Source organism: Gigantopelta aegis, chromosome 6, assembly GCF_016097555.1.
Source record: "Gigantopelta aegis isolate Gae_Host chromosome 6, Gae_host_genome, whole genome shotgun sequence".
NCBI lineage: Eukaryota > Metazoa > Mollusca > Gastropoda > Neomphalida > Peltospiridae > Gigantopelta > Gigantopelta aegis.
In genome coordinates, this window is record NC_054704.1 from 23240370 (window position 1) to 23260214 (window position 19845).

At 34.8% G+C, this 19845-nt stretch overlaps 1 long non-coding RNA gene across 1 annotated transcript; it reads left to right on the plus strand.

Annotated features, from left to right (window-relative positions):
- Positions 1–8861: 8861 nt before the first annotated feature.
- On the plus strand, positions 8862–14021 carry LOC121376406. The gene is made up of 2 exons (XR_005958440.1): positions 8862–9092; positions 13841–14021. It is a non-coding gene; the product is annotated as an uncharacterized LOC121376406 (long non-coding RNA).
- Positions 14022–19845: the final 5824 nt, after the last annotated feature.

The following is a 19845-nucleotide window of genomic DNA, read 5'->3' on the forward strand; positions in this document are numbered from 1 at the left end:
CAGCACGAAAAATACATCGACTATTGGGTGTCAAACTATGGTAAATGCTCAGTCTTTGAAGCAACAATCTGGCTCCACAAAATCATGCGACAGGATCAGAGATACATCTAGTTCCAGTTTAGACAACACCAGCATCTGGCATTAAAAGTAAAATAACATTATGCAACTGACTGTTGAAGCATCATTTGTATTAGCTCATGAATAAACTATGTAAACTCAACAGGCAGAAATCAATTGAAATATGGTCTAGCCCTCGAAATGGATTACTGAAGCAAAGTGAAGCTATCGACAAGAAATACTTTTGAGGTGGCCAGGACAGACTATAATTTCTTTAAGCAGTTTGGGAGAACCATTAAAATGGCTGTTTGAAATAGAGGGGTTGTTTAATTAATATGGTACAGGGTTCCGAGTAGAAAAAAACAATGTGCATAAAAAATTTGCTATTTGTAAATCTTTTATGCTAAGATAATGGTGTTCACCAGCATTATAAACAGTAACCAGCACCAAGGCACAATATTTCACGAGAACTGTTGTTCTGTTCGCGTGTCGGTTACGCAACTTTAAAATCACGAGAACCGCCAATCGGTTACGTGATGAACAATTACATTCTAAAATTAAAAGTACCATATATCAGTAATGAAAGGGAACTATATTCATGTAACCGAACAATCGGTTACCTAAGTAAAACTCACATGAACTGACATCTGGTTACCTAAGATTTTTAAATATTGTCCCCTGCAGCACTGGGAGAAACCTGGCTTTAGACATAAGTAGGTGGCTGCATAATACAACATGTAGTTAAAACGTTACGCTTCATTCTAACCAGACGCGAGCGAGGCAAGTGATTATTTTAGAAATCATGGATTTCAATCACTGTATCTTAACCAAACGCGTGCAGCGTGACAGATTTATCCGTCACACCATACGGCAACTGAAATCAATGCTTTCTAAAATAATCGCATCCACTTAGAGCTTTAAAGTTTGGGCAAACGTATTAATAAATCATTGGCTAGCTATTGATCTCAAACAGTTAGCAATTCCGACACTAGTTTTTAGCATATTAGTATTAGATATCCAAACATTGTATTTATATGATGTAGATACATGTATATAGTTACAGGTTTTAATGACAAATTAGTAATACAATCACAGAGTTCTTTTATTACTTGTTAAGTTCTTTCTTTAGAGAAATACCAAATTCTATTATAGTGGCATTAAACATTTGTTATCAAATACTGATAAGTGTTTTTGATGCACATTGATGTATTAACATGATGCTGAATGATTTCAATGTGCTATTTTTCCTCTGCAAGCTATTACAAATAACAAAATAATGAAAAAAAAATTAAAGTATATAATAAACGAAAAATAGACAGGCTCATACAATTTACACTTAATGTATTTATATATTCTCAGTACCCAGTAAAAATACATGTAGTGTCATGCATAAGAAGTTAATTGGTCAGGTTTGGACGTAGATTTGGGGGGGTATACTGTATATACCATTTGCTATCGGTATCATGTCAATACCGATTTACCATACTGAGCAAATTTCAAAATATCAAAGTTTTGGTATTGAAAAATGTTATCTGCCATTTAGTAAAGTACTAACAATATATCTGATGAACTCAAAATTGCTGAAAAAAACGTGAGAGATGAGAGCCTTGTGTATGGGATTTAATTTTATTTAGATGAAATTAGCGGGTGAGACTTAACTCATGCATTAATTTAACACCAAATATACCTAAAATACCGCTCAATATCAGTATCGGTATGATATCAATACTGAATACCGTACCAATACCAAGGTAAATCATCCCAAAAATACTGATATCAATACCAAACCTGAAATTTCAATACAGCCCAGCTCTATTTGGAAGTATAATATACAGTGCATGTATAACTCCATTCATCTGTGCTCCCCTGTGTGCTGTAACCTCACCGTGGTGCAGGGGTGTAACATTCTCTTTGAGAATGGCCAATACAGCACAAAATTGAAGTTTTGAGTAAAATTCAGTATCCGTAAAATTCTGTGATATTTGTGTTTTTGCACAGTTCTTTACACTGTTTTTGTTTGTCTTGAATTTTTATATTGATGTTGATCATCACTTTATTTATTTGCATTACCATAGTTTGACACCCAATAGCCGATGTATTTTTCGTGCTGGGGTGTCGTTAAACATTCATTCATTCATTCATCTGTGCTGTATAAACATAAAGGTAACCAGGCACGGCCAGTGTTGAAATGTAACTATCTTTCAAAATGGATTGAGCAGTCTGGATACCGACATTACACATTAAGCTCTAAATATTTATGCACACTGTAGATTAACAAGAGTTAATAGAAATAAATTCAATGTAGTTACGAATCAGTTTTAGATTGCTGTCAGAATATTGTGTCACCAACAGTATTGTACAGGTATGCATGCATGATTAACACACACAAATATAGATACCGTTCTATCTCATACTCATGCAACACCTACATTTGTATACAGTCCAGAAATGTAGGGTATAGAAATTAAAACTTTTATAACACTCACAGCAGGTGGGCAGAATTTGCTGCATGCAATTTAAGTACATTTTAAATGTGACAGGAATCAGTAGTAACGGTCAACTGTTTGTCCAGGACAAGTGGTTTTGGATACAGAATAAGTAAATTGTTCTAGCAACGAGTCAAATTAAAATCAATTTAAATACTACATGACATTTTCAATAGAAGGAGAGGAATCTAACTGGGTCGATAAAGCATTTGATGGACTCAAACTCTGATTGGGTTTTTTCCCCATTCTCGATCAAAAGTTTGTTTGTTTTGTTTAACGACACCATTAGAGCACATTGATCATCAGCTATTTGGATGTCAAACATTTGTTAATTCTGACACGTAGTCATCAGAGGAAACCTAGCTGCTACATTTTTCCTTCAGCAGCAAGGAATATTTTTATATGCACTTTCCCACAGACAGGAAAGCACATACCATGGCCAGGACAAGTTGTTTTGGGTGTATAGGACAAGTAAATTGTTCCAGCAACACGTCTGATCGGACGAGTCAAATGAAAATTAATTTAAATACTGTGTGACTTTTTCAATAGAAGCATTCGGTGGACCCAACCTTTGATTGGGGGGTTTTCCTGTCTCCATCAGTGTACTATGACTGATATATCAAAGGCCATGGTATGTGCTGCTCCGTCTATAGAAAGGTATATATAAAAGATCTTTTGCTACCAATAAAGAAATGTTGTGGGTATCTTCTCTAAGACCATATAGGACTCTTTGGTACCGGATGTAGTCTAGTGGTAAAGCGTTCACTTGATGCGTGGTCGGTGGGCTCATTGGGCTATTTTTCATTCCAGCTAGTGCTCCACAGCTGGAGTAACAATTTTAAGGCTGTGGTATGTACTATCCTGTCTGTGGGATGGTGCATATTATGCCATATAAAAGATCCCTTGCTGCTAATCGAAAAGAATAGTCCATGAAGTGGCGACAGCGGGTTTCCTCTCTCAATATCTGTGTGGTCCTTAACCATATGTCCGAAATACGTCAAATAAATAAAACCGTAAATACAATGTGTCAATGAACTGCTGTAGTTGATGGCAGCTTTGTGCCACTGTGTTGTTAAATAAAACATTTCCTTCCTTTCAAATAGGACTCGAACTTAACAGTGGCATTAATGAACTGCTGTAGGTCTCGGCTTTTGTACTGATGGCAGCTTTGTGCCACTGAATAAAACATTTCCTTACTTTCAAATAGGACTCGAACTTAACAGTGGCATCAATGAACTGCTGTAGGTCTCGGCTTTTACTGATGGCAGCTTTGTGCCACTGAATAAAACGTTTCCTTCCTTTCAAATAGGACTCGAACTTAACAGTGGCATCAATGAACTGCTGTAGGTCTCGGCTTTTACTGATGGCAGCTTTGTGCCACTGAATAAAACATTTCCTTACTTTCAAATAGGACTCGAACTTAACAGTGGCATCAATGAACTGCTGTAGGTCTCGGCTTTTACTGATGGCAGCTTTGTGCCACTGAATAAACATTATTGCCATCAGATGAAGGGACAACTTTTTTCCATTTTTAATTGTGTTTATTTGTTGCAAAGGTTACTGGTTTAAAATTGCTGTAAGTGGGCGTAAACTAGATATAAGCATTTTGCCTACAGCAAAAACATTTCACAACTGTTGCAGGTAACAAATTGTCATGTTCAAGCTAGCTATATAATCCTGGTTAAATACAGTTAAAAGTTAAACTTAACTTAAACATTTGTTTGGTTTAATGACACCACAAGAAGACATTTCACAACTGTTGCAGGTAACAAATTGTCACGTTCAAGCTAGCTATATAATCCTGGTTAAATACAGTTAAAAGTTAAACTTAACTTAAACGTTTCTTTTCTTTTCCATTAGTAGAAAAGAGTCTTTTATATGCACCATCCCACAGACAGGATAGCACATACCATGGCATTTGAAACGACAAATAGCCCAATCAACTCATGGACAGGCATCGATCACAGACCGACCACGCATCAAGCGAGTGCTTTAGCACCAGGGCTATATCCCGCTCCCTGGCTAAATACAGAACCATACAGTTTGGTCGTAATGATTCCTCAGATTACGGATTTTCTGTCTGCTTCATCTAAAGAGTTTGGCAACGTCTGCCATAGACAGTCTACTTTACAGACATACTGCAGATACCTGGTGCTATGTTCGGCATAACAAACAATGAATATTTTTATCAAGATTTTGTGTTTTCTCAAATGCTGGACATCAAATATTAATTGACTTTAGATCTGTGTTAGTTTCAAGGTTAAAACAATCAATGCATTGTCTACCTGCTCATGTAAGTTATATTTTGTCACATGTATGTGCAAAGAAAAAGTGATGGAGTATGTTTCTAAGCTAATCTTGGGAGTGACAGTCCTCTCACAGGTGGAGCAGGCGTATGAAACATCCTGTTACGGATCTCTTAGGAGAATGACAGTCCTACTAAGGATGAGCACCTGATAGTGCATTATCAGGGCAAGCTCTGAGTGAACAGAAAATTTACACAAATCATCTATTTAAACTTCAATAATAACAAAAACCCAGGTATTTTCTAATAAAAACACTTATTACATGAAATTTATTCACCAAATGAAAATAGAATTTGCCAATAATTTAGAAAATTCGCAATTGGCAAACTTGGCGAGAGCCAGAGCTAGCTAGCCCTGATAATGGAAGCAGTCACAACTATACCCTAAACATTCTTGCGACTCTACCTTGTGTAGAGATACAAGCTTGATCACAACACACGATTTTGTCATTCAGAGGTTGTATGATATAAGACCTAGTGTTTTCCCTAGCTTGTTTGAGCATGGTGCAGCACCATGCCTCAGTAGTCTAGCACCATCTTGCCTTGATCGGCACCATGCTGTCTTAAAATTGAGATTAAACAAGCCTTTTTCAATAATTAATTCTAAAATTGTCTTTATAAAACACTAAAAAATATATATGATTAATTAATAAAATGTTCTTGTTATATATTTTGTAATTCATTTATTAAAGCAAGCACATTAATTACATTTATCTTCATTTCAATTAAAAAACATTCTTCTTCTTTAATGAAAAAACATGCCCTGAAAAAAGTGAAAATGCCTCAAAAGTGTCTAGTCTACCATGCCTTGCCAAATTTGTAAGGAAAACACTAAGACCGATATTCTACACATTAACAAATTAATTACCTCTAACAACAAAACTATTAAATTGTCATTGTATATTGATTTTTTTCCCGAAGTGTCAATTAAGCTTCTATTTGACGTAACCCTGACACACTGTTAAATCTAAATCTGTATTACCGGGACATGTTTTGCCACCCATTAGCAGAAAGGTCCATTTGCCCCTGTCATACATGTCTATAAATGGTTCAGACAGACACTGTATGACTAAGACAATAAGGATACAAACCAATACTGGATTTCCTGTCTATATGCTTCAGGATTACGGGTATTCCCACCAGCATATTGAATGCTTGCAGTAAAGCATTTAGCAGACAAAAATAATCAATAAAATTACTTTTAATGGATTTTCTTTTTTAAAATATCTTGTCGTTATTACTAATTTGTAACCACTTGGTCTAGACATACATGCATTACGTGAGAGAAAAATAGACTGGAGTAAAAGAAAACCATAAAGGTCAACTTATCATGAATACAGTTAAAACAAGACAAAAAATAAACATTTGCCAAGTCTTAGTCAAATGTCAGGCAGTGACGTTAATTGCAATAAAGGTCATTTCAATTTTATAAAGCAAATATTGAAAATCATGCATTGTAATTGCTTTGTGCATGGCTCAAGGAAAAAAACCTTCAGTTAATTTTCTTTAACTCCTTTGAATAGTTATGTAATTTCTGTGATTTTCCTAGACTGAAAGAAAGAAAGAAATGTTTTATTTAACGACGCACTCAAGAAATTTTATTTACGGTTATATGGCATCGGACATATGGTTAAGGACCACACAGATTTTGAGAGGAAACCCGCTGTCGCCACTACATGAGCTACTCTTTCCGATTAGCAGCAAGGGATCTTTTATTTGCGCTTCCCACAGGCAGGATAGCACAAACCATGGCCTTTGTTAAACCAGTTATGGATCACTGGTCGGTGCAAGTGGTTTACACCTACCCATTGAGCCTTGTGTAGCATTCACTCAGGGTTTGGAGTCGGTATCTGGATTAAAAATCCCATGCCTCGACTGGGATCCGAACCCAGTACCTACCAGCCTGTTGACCAATGGCCTAACCACGACGCCATCGAGGCCGGTATTCCATATTGAAAATGCTCACGAATGACATCATGTATTCATAATGATGTCATACACTGTATTTGAATAACGTTTGGAACACTTAGCAAAGGTATTTTGTAAAACACTTTTAGAACTACCAGGGTTTCTATGTACCCTAAAATTTGGGAAATTAATAGATACATTTTTATAATTTTTAGATAGATTATAGTAAGAGTATAAAGTAGTTTGTTTTATTTAACGACGCCACTAGAGCACATTGATTTTTTATCTTATCATTGGTTACTGGACGTCAAAGATATGGTCATTCTGACACTGTTTTTTAGAGGAAACCCGCTGTTGCCACTTACGCTACTCTTTTACGACAGGCAGCAAGGGATCTTTTATTTGCGCTTCCCACAGGCAGGATAGCACAAACCATGGCCTTTGTTGAACCAGTTATGGATTATTGGTCGGTGCAAGTGGTTTACACATACCCATTGAGCCTTGCGGAGCACTCACTCAGGGTTTGGAGTCGGTATCTGGATTAAAAATCACATGCCTTGACTGGGATCCGAACCCAGTACCTACCAGCCTGTAGACCGATGGCCTAACCACGACGCCACCGAGACCGGTTGATTATAGTAAAAGAGCTGCTGTACAAAATTTGACAGAGTACATGAAATGCAGTGTCCACTTAAAAACATTACAAACCCATAACCTCCTCGTAGGTGTACGGCATGGTCTGTTTTGTTTTTATTATGTACACTCAAATTATTTTCTGGCAGAAAGCCTGACAGCACTTACATAAAATAGATTTAAACTGTAAGTTAACCTTTACAGGGACTATCCTGAGTTTGCTGCCATTGTGAAATGTTTCTGACTAAGAGAACCTTTTTAACAACTAAAATAACATGTTAAATACATTTTCTTGTGTAAAATACCTAGTGTCTGTATATCAGGGGTGGGAATTGGTGAACTGTAAAAAAAGGAAATCTAGAGGGGGCCCAGAAATTCTTAAAATCCTAGGTTAAAATCTGTGCCATCTGACACATTTTGCAGGAAAGGACGATTAAAATGTGAGGAACTGCGAGGAAACGCAATATTCCATGAGAGGAAAACAGCTGATCCGAGGAGAATTCCCACCCCTAGTATATTCAATGTGTTTCTTTGAGATCCTAATCAGGATTTCTGCTAGAGGGTAAAATAGGTATGGTGCCATACCCAAATATTTTTGCAAATTGGTTGGTTTTTTTAAGTTAACTTTTTGACAAAATTAATTACTCTTATCATTACTGATTGATTTTCTTAACCCCAACCCTAACCCTAACCCTAAACTTAACCCATACACCCTGTTGACTGTGGTTACATACAATCCCATAGTCCCATACACAAACACTTCTTTCTGGCAGAAAGATTGCTAATGTATATAGTAGTTCAAACTTTATTTTACTTCCTAATATATATTTTTTCATTTGTACAAAATTATTTGGAGATAAAAATCTAGTCTTGGAATAATTTGCTAAAGTTGAAATATTTGTTTTGTTTAACGACACCACTAGAGAACACTGATTTATGAATCATTGGCTGTTGGATGTCAAACATCTAGAAACATTCAGGCAATCTGAACTACCTTGTGAAACAATGATATATATTCTAAACACGAAAATGCATTTTGTATGTAATTTTAGTCATTACAAATGCTCTGTCAGTCGGAAATATGTTCATAATAGCAAACACAACTCAGGACATTTACTTGAATATAGATCCACAAACAAGGATCGATCCAATGATCTATTACATCTCAGGAGTTAGGATTGATCCCTGTCGGTAGGCCCATTGGGCTATTTCTAGTTCCAGCCAGTGCACCACGACTGGTATATCAAAGGCTATGGTATGTCCTATCCTGTCTGTGGTATGGTGCATATAAAAGATTCCTTGCTACTAATGAAAAAATGTAGCGGGTTTCCTCTCTAAGACTATATGTCAAAATTACCAAATGTTTGATGTCCAACAGCCGATGATTGACACATCAATGTGCTCTAGTGGTGTCTTTAAACAAAACAAAAGTTAACCTCAGATGAGCAATCTACAACTGAGCTACATCCCGCCCTATATGTACTTTATGTTCTTGACACATAACAAACATAACAATCAATGATTTCATTCTCTATTGATCCCACGAGTCTCATTTTATTACCAAACAATTACGTCTCAGTGTCGATCAATAGTATTTTCCACTTAACAATAAATGCTTTTCCACGGGTCATTCAATGCACAGATGAGTGGAGTAAAACATGTGTTATGTTATTAACACTGATAAAAGAAAGAAAAAATGAGAGGTTTGTTTACGACACTTCAGCACATTTTTAACATCGACTTAACATTTAGTTAAATATCTGAAAATATCAGCGAAACAATAGTGTTATCAGCAGGGAACATTTTGTTCAGTATCGTGGTGCAATTCACTACGCAAGTTTCAGAGATCGCTGCACAATCTTAAAACATTAAACAGTAGTTGCTAATCAATTTATTTTAGAAATATCGCTAATCAAGATTTCAAAAACAAAATGTTCCCTGATCAGTTATAAATGAAGTTAAAAATTATTCATTCTAAAATGTATTATTGTTACTGTAGAATTTGTTACTTGTACATGTATCTTTACTGTGAAGAAGCCAGAACTTAGCAAGTGCTTAATGCCTGATCATAAAAATAAGCTTTTTTGTCAAAGAAACAAACTGAAATGTAACCATTTATAAATTTGTCCAAAAATGTTACCTTTGTGACCATTTTTCAATTCTTAATTGTTGTCCCATTTTTATAATAAATTTAAATATCAACTTGAGAAAATCACCTAACTTCAAGCAAATTGTGGACTTTTGTTTTAGCCGTGTCTAAGTTCATTTTTCATTTTTATTGGTATCAATTTTTTTTTTTAATTTCACTTTAAAGTAATGAATAAAATGTCCAACAAGATATCATTCACTTAATAATATTTGAAATAAATGGTGGTGGTTTTCATTCTTTTTTGGTTGTTGAACATAGTTTTTTGTTGTTTTTTATTAGTATTTTGCACACAGGAACCATATCCTTTGCAGAATTATCCAGTGTTTTAGAGTAACTCAAACCAACCACAGCTGCTTGATGGAATCAACAGATCTGCTGGAATCGGCTCTTGTTTTTCCCAGAATAAACATAAACTGCCGACAGTTATATAATAAATAGAAAATTTTATGTTTTCTGTCAAATATTTCTTCAGTATATTTTAACATGTAGCTATATATATATATATATATATATATATATATATATATTTATCTGGAAGTATCAGTGAAATAACAGTGTTATCAGGTATATAATAGCGAAGATACATGTGTAACAGTCATTTTTCATTCTAAATCATATTATTGCTACTGGCTATAGAACTATAAAGCAAGTTCTTAAATTGCCTGATCACAGAAATATGCATTTTCATGAAGAAAACAATTATTACATTTTAACATTTATAAATTTGTTGAAATAATTTACCTTTATGTCCATTTTCATTTCTTCACTGTTGTTCCATTTTCATTTCTTCACTGTTGTTCCATTTTCATAACAAATTTATTAACTTCAGAAAACCACCAAATTTAAGCAAAACATGGACATATTATTTTAGATTAATATGAAACCGTGTTACAATTCATTTATCATTTTAAAGAAATGAATAAAATGTCAAACAAGATATTACTGGCGTAATAATATTTGAAATAAATTTGTTTTCTTTTTTAATGGAACTACATGCAATGTTTATCTATTGCAGAATAATCCAGTGTTTTTTTAACAATATACATAAATTGCCAAGAGTGACATAATAAACAGAAAATTATATGTCAAATATGATTGATGTCTTATCTCATTAAGCTTACAATATTATATCAGTTATCATGCTTGTAAGATATGACTGCAGACTTCACTCGATGGGCGAACTTTCCACAAGTAGGCCATCTATCTCTCACACATTTTAAGAGTCTATTTTAAGAGCAACAAATTAGATTTGTCATGGTCTAGCACTTATATCCTGTAAATAATTGTAACTAAATGTATCATTAAAAAAAAAAAAAACTAAAGGATAAAACTATGTCTTGACTAGAAAACAGAAATACCATTTTTACCACACCATGACAGCATTTGGTGTTGGAGATCGATAGCCCATGCAAACATGTCATGTGCACTGTGATTAATTAAAAGACCTACTCACATCATCACAATTCCCAGCAGAGTGCAAGCTGCAGAAAATGCTATGTACCGGGTACCTTCTTTTTTTAAAAATCAAAATAAAACTTGGCACGCAAATTAAAAAACAGACCCTTGTATGAACCATGGGCCTAAAACCCCAATTAACTGTTGCTCCTCTAGTTTACAGAAGATATAGCCACCTATTTTTAATGCTTACAGTTATCTAAACATCACTGTTTTCAGTAGATATTGAGCTGCCTAGTTTCATGTTTACTGTTACATGGATACACACACACCGCTGTTTTTGATATGGCTGCTTTCTTTTCATGGGGATTTTAATGTTACCGGTATACACATCACTGTTTTCAGTAGATTGACAAAATTGAAAGGTATATTAGCTGTGTGGAATGGTTATAATATAATAGTGAATTAATTGGGCAAACATTACAAACAGCAGTTCAGTATTACAGTAGGTTTTTATGACCACCAAAGATCTTGAAGGATGATTGGGGTCAGAAGTGAAATTTGAAATTTGACGTTTTTTAATCAGTAAATCGCAAAGTCAAACAATAAAAATGACTAAAAACAAAACAATAACAACTGTATGATCAACAGAATGAAACAGATTGACAGAAATAATGTTCCACAGTGATTAATCGATCTTCCTGGAAATTGTCAAAATCTAGAATGACACCCCACACACGTATATGGGGCAACTGCGTGATGCACGTGCAAACTATGGAATGTGTTTCGGTGTGTTGATAAATAGACCTGAACGTTCTTCACTAGGATGTCTGTGATCAAAACGTATGTTCGGTCTAATAGTTGATATTAGCATTAATATTTCAGGTTCCCCTACTTTTTTTGAAGAGTATATATATATACACAGTCATGTCTGTCATAGCTGCCACCTGTAATTAGCGGTTACCTGCCTTAAACAGCCACATTTTTCTCTCCCAAAATTATTTTAATGTAAAAACACCTGTAATAAGCGGTCATCTGTCTAACGTGGCCAGCAGCCACTTAAATCAGATCCCAAATCACTAAAATACCTGTATTAAGTAGCCACAGTAAATGTTTACTATTATATAAAACAGATATTTTACCAACAGCGACCTGGTGTAGCAAATAACCGTTCTTTACACCTTTAGGAATACTAGTACCCATTCAGTCCCAACATCTCTACTGTGTATCAGTTAAGAAAGTGTGCCTCTGGCATGCATCTAATTGCCTCTGAGTAGACTTATGCCCGGCACAGATGAGCGTTTTTTAACGCATGCGTCTGCGTTAAAAAACGCAGACTCAACACAGACGGATGTGTCTCGTGTGCGCCTACCTGCAATGCGTTCCTGCGATCCACTGACAATTTCTTTTATTAATTAATTTATTTATACTTTACTCTAGGAAAAATAACAAAGATTAAATGTAATTTATTAATACATTTTAAAACATAATAAACTTTATTTAAAACATTATGTACAATTATACTATTACGATAAAAATCTTTATTTCACAATTGTTTGTTTTAATTATTATTATTAGCCACTATTTTTTTAAGTTAACATTTTGACAAAATTAATGACTCTTTATCATTAATGTATGCTTTTCTTAAGCCCAACTGTAAATGTAACCCATTTTCTTTGTGGAAGAGGCCCCCCATAGCCCCTGTTGACTGTGGTTGCATTCAATAACATAGCGCCATACCCAAAAATATCTTTCTGGTAGAAACACTGTTTAGACATAGTACAATGAATGCAATAATTTATATTTTTTAATTTCATCTATTTAGAAATGTCTTTAATTACACATGCCTAGTCTTTGTTTCAAAGATGAGCAGTTGGAAATTATTTGTGTTGAAACATTTACATGTTAGTCATTTTTAATGGTCGGGTCTGTTTTCAGTTCTATTCATCGCTGAAACCAGTAATTGTAAATTTCGTTATATACAGATATATAGACAGATGATTGGTCAATATAAAAATGTGACGCAACACAGACGCAAGTAGGCACACACGTGCGTTTTTAGACGGATGCGGCAGGAGACGGATGCGTTTGTGCGTCTAAAATCAAACATGTTTGATATTTGACAAATTGATGCAGCGCTAAAAAACACAACATAGAGGGGGTCACACATGATGCATTTTTACTGTGTTCATACGGATGCGTTTTTTAATGCAAGCGTTAAAAAATGCTTGTCTGCGCCGGGCATTACTCTAAGCTTGATATTTGTAGATTAACTTACTATGACAATACACTGCATGAAGTAGGAATTAAATGGAAAGTGAAAATAAACTTATTGCGAACAATTAAATTAATACATTCCAGTACATACCTTATTTCTGAAGGAGGCAACATGTCTAAAGTTGATTTATAGTCAACTGTGGAGCACACAACCATTAATTAGCAGTAAAGATGGTAAAAAAAGAATAGAACAACAAACGTTTTATAGACTCTATATTTGGTAACCTGTAATCTGCAGCCACCTGTCTTAAGCAGTCACTTTTCTCTACTTCCTTGTGTGACCACATACATCACTGTTTTCAGTAGATATAGCTGCCTGTTTTTATTCAAACAGCCTCCTACTATTAATATTAAAAAATTAATTAATATATGACTACTCCTACTGAAGAAGAACAAGAAGCTTTTCATAAAAAAGACAGAATAGTACATACACTTTTATATTTACACACTTTTACACTACATGTATTATAAAGCAAATATAAAGCAAAATATCTGAAAAGTGTGGGGGGGGGGGCACATGCACCCCCCCCCCCCACACTTCCTACACCAGTGTTTGAAGTATATCCAGGATTCATACACTTCAAGCAGGTTTTTTCTCCCAGACTTAAGCTATTTTTGTTTATTTTCCAGGTCGTGTTCACCTTCTTCCAGAAATTACTTAGAAAAGAATGTTTGTTAAGCGACACCCCAACACACTGTTTATTCAGTGGCTGTTAGTGTTACGTCTCTAACATGCAGTATTTGTACTGAGGAGATATGTTCCACTCTGGATTATCACATGAATATTAAAGTATATAAATAAAAATTAGAAGAAACAAGTGTTGGTTTTGTGTGTTTTTTTTGTTTTGGGGTGGTTGTTTTACACAAATCAGTCATCTTTAATTTACCAGTCTATATTCATAAACATACCTAAGTCAAAGAATGATACTTATCTACGTACATGTTAAGAAGGTATTTAAGTATCATACATTGTTTATGAATACGGAGCCAGAGCAACAGAGAAATGTCTACTCAATATTTGTCTTAACCAGCTCAACCAGATACATGGAGAAAATAGTTAAACATTATTTTTATCTGAAATACAATATAACAGGAGTCATACATACATAGAAGGCCCACACTACTTTAACTTCTTTTTTTAATTGACATTTTAACATGAACTGATACCAGTGACTGACCTTTTGTACTTTTTTTTAACTGATGCTTTTTTTTTTCTTTCTTTTTTTGCATTAAAAGCTATCTGGATTGATCAAACTAAAAATGTACATTGTACATACATGTAATACAGATAAATGGCTAAAAAAGAGACTGTAGCCAAAAAAGCAGGAGATTTGACATAAAATAGGAGATTCATATCACCAACTAAATAAAGACTATTTGTGAGGGCACTGACTGCAATGGGAAGAATCCAATGGGCCCACCAAGGGGGATCAATTATTTGAACTATCATACCGCAGACAAGTGCACTACCGTACATCTAACCCCACATAACAAGATATGAGTACGGACAAATAAAAAACATGTGTAGTTCTGGTTACCAGGCCTACCTTAATTTGTTTTACTGATCTTCAAAACAGTGAGAGGATGCAGCATTTGTTTGAAATGTTACTTTATTGCTTTTTGCCAAGACCAGCTTAACAGATGTTTGGAATACAACAAAGTTTAAACAAAACAATTATAGCCTACCTACACCTATCCTAAAAATATTTAACCAAAACCTTTTCTCGTTCCAGCCAGTGCACCACAACTGGTATATCAAAGGCTGTGGTATGTACTACCCTGTCTGTGGGATGGTGCACATAAAAGATCCCTTGCTGTTAATCGAAAATAGCCCATGAAGTGGCAACAGCGGGTTTCCTCTCTCAATATCTGTGTGGTTCTTAACCATATATTTGATGCCATATAACCGTAAATAAAATGTGTTGATGTGTCATTAAATAAAACATTTCTTTCTTTCATTCTAACCAAAACCAAACATATTTTATTATTTGGCCTAATTGAATATAAACATTTTTGATCCACTGTGTATCTAACACTGCACTGTTATTAAACATCATTCCTCGGTTTACTTAAGTATTGCAGTCCCAGCAATCAATAGTATTTTCCACTTAAATTGATCTATACTGATTACTCAGTGTATGCATATGGAGCGTTTGTACACAGTGCAGACCAGTGGAGAGAAACATATGTTACATTATTAAAAGAGATAAGATCTGCAGACTGGGGCCATACTTGGAAAAACTGGGTTTGCTGAAATCTGATACACAATTTCAACAATAGGCTAGACAATAACTTTAACTAGTGTAAAATTATAATTACAGTGTACATGTATGCTAAACAAGTGAGTGGAAAGGGTGATGGATGGATGGATGGATGGATGGACAGAAGGATGGATGGATGGATGGATGGATGGATGGATGGACAGGATGGATGGATGGATGGACAGAAGGATGGATGGATGGATGGATGGATGGATGGATGGACAGAAGGATGGATGGATGGACGAATGGAAGAATGCATGGATAGATGGATGGATAGTCAGACAGACAAATGGATGGATGGAAAGAGATGATCTCAGTGAATGTTTGTGTGTTGTATTTATTAGGACTGTATTCCAGAATTGATCACATGATTAGTAGACACTGTTATCGTTATTTTAAATCTGATGCAATGTTCTTTTCTGTGTACATGGTTTAAATAAAATTGTATTTTGTTATTGGTGCTGGATCGTGTAATCAATTCTGGAGGAGCCTTAACCAGAAGGCTGTAAAAACAACTGTATTATCTCAAAACCATCAAGCCATGCATACAATTTACAAATATAATAACAAAATTAATGCAATTTCTTATTCTAAAAACCAGTACACTATAGAAATTTGGTTCTTGTATACAGAATATGCTATATTATCAGGACTAGCTCTAACACATGCCAAATTTTCCAACTGCGAATTTTAAAAACAATTGGAAAATTGGTTTTAATTTGGCAAAATAATTTTATGTAATAATTAATACTTTGTTAGAAAATAATTGTGGTTTTCTACAATTTTTTAACTTTTAACAGATAATTTGTCAGAGTTTTTGCTTACCCAGAACAATTTTTATAAAATGGGGGTTTATTGTTAATAGAGTGAAACCCCTCTAAACCAGACACCCTTGGGACCTGGCAAAATGTTCAGTACTAAGGGGTATTCAGTTAAAAGAGGTTGTTTTTTGTACTGATATTTAAAAAGAGACTGTGTAAAATGTCTGGTTTTGAGGGAATTCTGGTTTACAGAGTCTAGTTTTCAGGGATTTCACCGTAAATCCAAACCATTAGTAACTGGGTTAGAAAACAAAATACCTTGGCTTCATTTAGAAACATTTCAGGTCAACAGGATTAGTAACCTATATCAGTTGTAAAATCGGGTCTCTATATTTAGGTTCATATATTTGAATACAGGGATCTTGTTACCAAACTAGTGGTGTATATGGGTTACTTATTAACGCTGTGGAAACCATCAAAGAGCTCTTTATATGTATTAATACTCATAGAGTGAATGCAGAACTTCTATATTTAACTTTACAAAAGTATTACCTACCTATTTTTTTTACCAAATTAGAAGTAAAAGGACATTTACAGGTAGGCTAAATGAAAAAAATATTGATGTTGGAAAATCTGAAGTGTTTTTTGTTTTAATTGTCCTGGGCCAAATTTCACAAAACATTGTAAGCCTAGTTTTGCATGTAAACGTTAATCTACGATTAAACCACAATTCTTATTACTATCATAGTAAAACAAATATAGTTAGAAATACACATATTCCATCTTCCGTAATGATTCAATATTCAGCGTGAAATAGATGCCAAACATGTGTATAGCATAACCAGTATAACTGCTAGTAGCAGATGTAAACTTACCATGTTTAGTGAAATAGGCCCCTGGTGCCTAATTATGTAACCCCAAATGAATCTTAAATGTGAAACAGAAAATGTATAGGTTTGCATTTGAAACTTGTTAGTAAAACTTATAGGGCTGAATTTACAAATCATGTTTATGCCTTACACACATGTATTTAACTACATACAATGCTTAAACACCTGCGTTTGAGAAAAACAGGCTTCGTAACTTCAGTCCATACAGTTTAAATAATTACCTAATTTTTTCTTTCTGAATATTTTTCAAGAATGTTTGCTATAGGACTTTTATATGTACAGTGAAAACCCTCAAAACCTGTGATATTTTTCACAGTCACTTTTTAAATATCAGTATAGAACAGTTCAAACATCTCTAAATCAAATCCGCTTTAAAACACTTTTTACTTGGTTCCCCGATTGTCCAGTTTAGAAGGGTTAAAAAACTTAAATACTGTATATACAAAACTAGTGAATGTGAAAAATTTATCAGTCAAGATTTGGGTCTTGTTTTCGTTTGCTACATGATGTTGATCACTTACCAAGTGTCCTTAATTTTTTGTCTTTAAAAAAATAAAAATATCATTTGAAGTGAAGACAGAGTATATAATAATATTGCTGAACAATAATATATTCTATACGCTGACGGACTAGTAGAAAGTTTGCCGGGCTAGTAAATGTTAGTTGGTTCTGGTCCGGCAGGCTACTGAAATATTTTACCAATTCTGCATCCATGATATCATATGTATGTTCATCATGTACATACATAAAATTAATTTGTTAATTTAATATACTCAAGTTACCCGTACTTAATTAATTTCAACATCTACTGGTGCATATTTTGAAAATAACATAGTACAGAATAAGTAAAAACAAAATCATACATCATTACATGTATAACTTTTTTCAGAAAAGAAAAGATGATACAAATGAATATCAATTCGTGTCACAAACACGTCAACATCTTTGTCCAAGTATCGACCATATTACAGATATAATTAGAAATGCCTGTTTGACTGTCGGTGTTTGCATGCTGTGTGGAATCAGTCACTGGATGAGGAAAATGTTAATTTGTAACCGGTTCAAAAATCTCGGAAATAACCAATCTGTGTAGTTGAAAAACCAGACTCTTTAACATGCACAACTCCGACGTTTGCCCTTGGTGTGCTCACTTCGACCTTGGTGCCAGTTTTACTACGTTTATCTTTTTCTCTCTTTTTTCGAAACAGGAGAATCGATATTAGGGTAATAGCAAGAAGTAACTTGAAAGCACTCGTAATGTAAACGTGACTGTTGTTACTTCTGGCACTGATCCAACATACGGAATAAAGAAACAAAACTATACACAAAACTACTTTAAAAATATATAAAGTGAACGATTACAGTGTGTGCTAAAACAGCGAAACTGGAAATAATATTGTACAGCGGTGGAATACTTACCGTACCTAATTGCAGGGTCGAACTCAAATCGCAAGCGTCCGATCACCACTAAACAAGATAGCGGTGTTTTCTACTACTATATTTTTATTGGTCGATGTCAGAAGGGGATTTCCGACTTTGTAAACGTCAGAGGTATTCCTCCATGGGTACATGCTATATTTAGTAACGCTTGCAGAGCACGTTAAAGCTACACTATTCATTAAAACTTCTTTTTATTTTAGATTACATCAACTTATATTTTTATCCTACCATGTGTGTGACAAGTATAATCGTATAGTTAATTAATAAAACGGTTAAATGTGACGGCTATTATATATAGCGGACGCAGCCATTTTGTACCATCAGAGTGAATACGCCCTCTGGCGAGCTGGTGGTCACGCAATACATAACGTGTCACGTCGGGAATTAGTCTTCGTACTGAAGAAACGAAACATACCTAATTTTTGCGGATGTGTGACGGAACATGCTCTTAATTTTGTTTTCGCCTATGGCGATATAATTTGTTTTAGAGGGCCGTGTGCAGTTCCACTATGCACTTAAGCCCAGGTGGGCACTTTGTTACGTAATACCTCTGCGCGACGGTCGTCGAGCTCTTTCTAATACACACCCAGACTAGGTGTGGAGGCCATGTGGCCAGTAGTTACGTAATACCTCCGCTAGTTCGGTACGATCGAGGTATTGCTGGCGGACTAGGCGTCAACAAGTCTGGCGATCTAAGAAAAATATGCCGGCTTGGGCACTGTGGAAATAGCACTTGTAGGCATTCGGTGCCGCGATGTACTCCCAGGCGATATTCGGTTTTTTATGATAAATAGCTAGGGTTTTAGAGATATCAGAGAGAAACATAGGAAGGCTGCAGGGGATACGGACGTCGTCCACTAAACGAAATATATAAGTTCAGTCCGGGCGTGGTAAATATATTGTTCTGCTCTGTGTATAACCTTGATGTGATTGATGTGACTTTAAATATTTTAATACTGTATTATACCAATATTATTTAGACGGTGCTGTCGGTAATCTGACGCAGTAAACTGTAGACAGTGGTCTAATATATATAAAGCTCAACCAGTCATCCTAGAGGACCTAGGTAAATTGTAGGTTATTGTCTTTATTGTGATAGGTACCAGTATTAATTGTGTTACAAGGTTACTGAATGAGTAGTTAAGGGTTAATTAAAAATTAACCAGTTAGGAATATAGTTGTAATTCCTTTATTAATTAAGTTCCCCTGGCAGCGTTGCTCAATTATCACACGTACTGAAGGAGTAGTAAGGGTTAATTAAAAATTAACCAGTTAGGAATAGA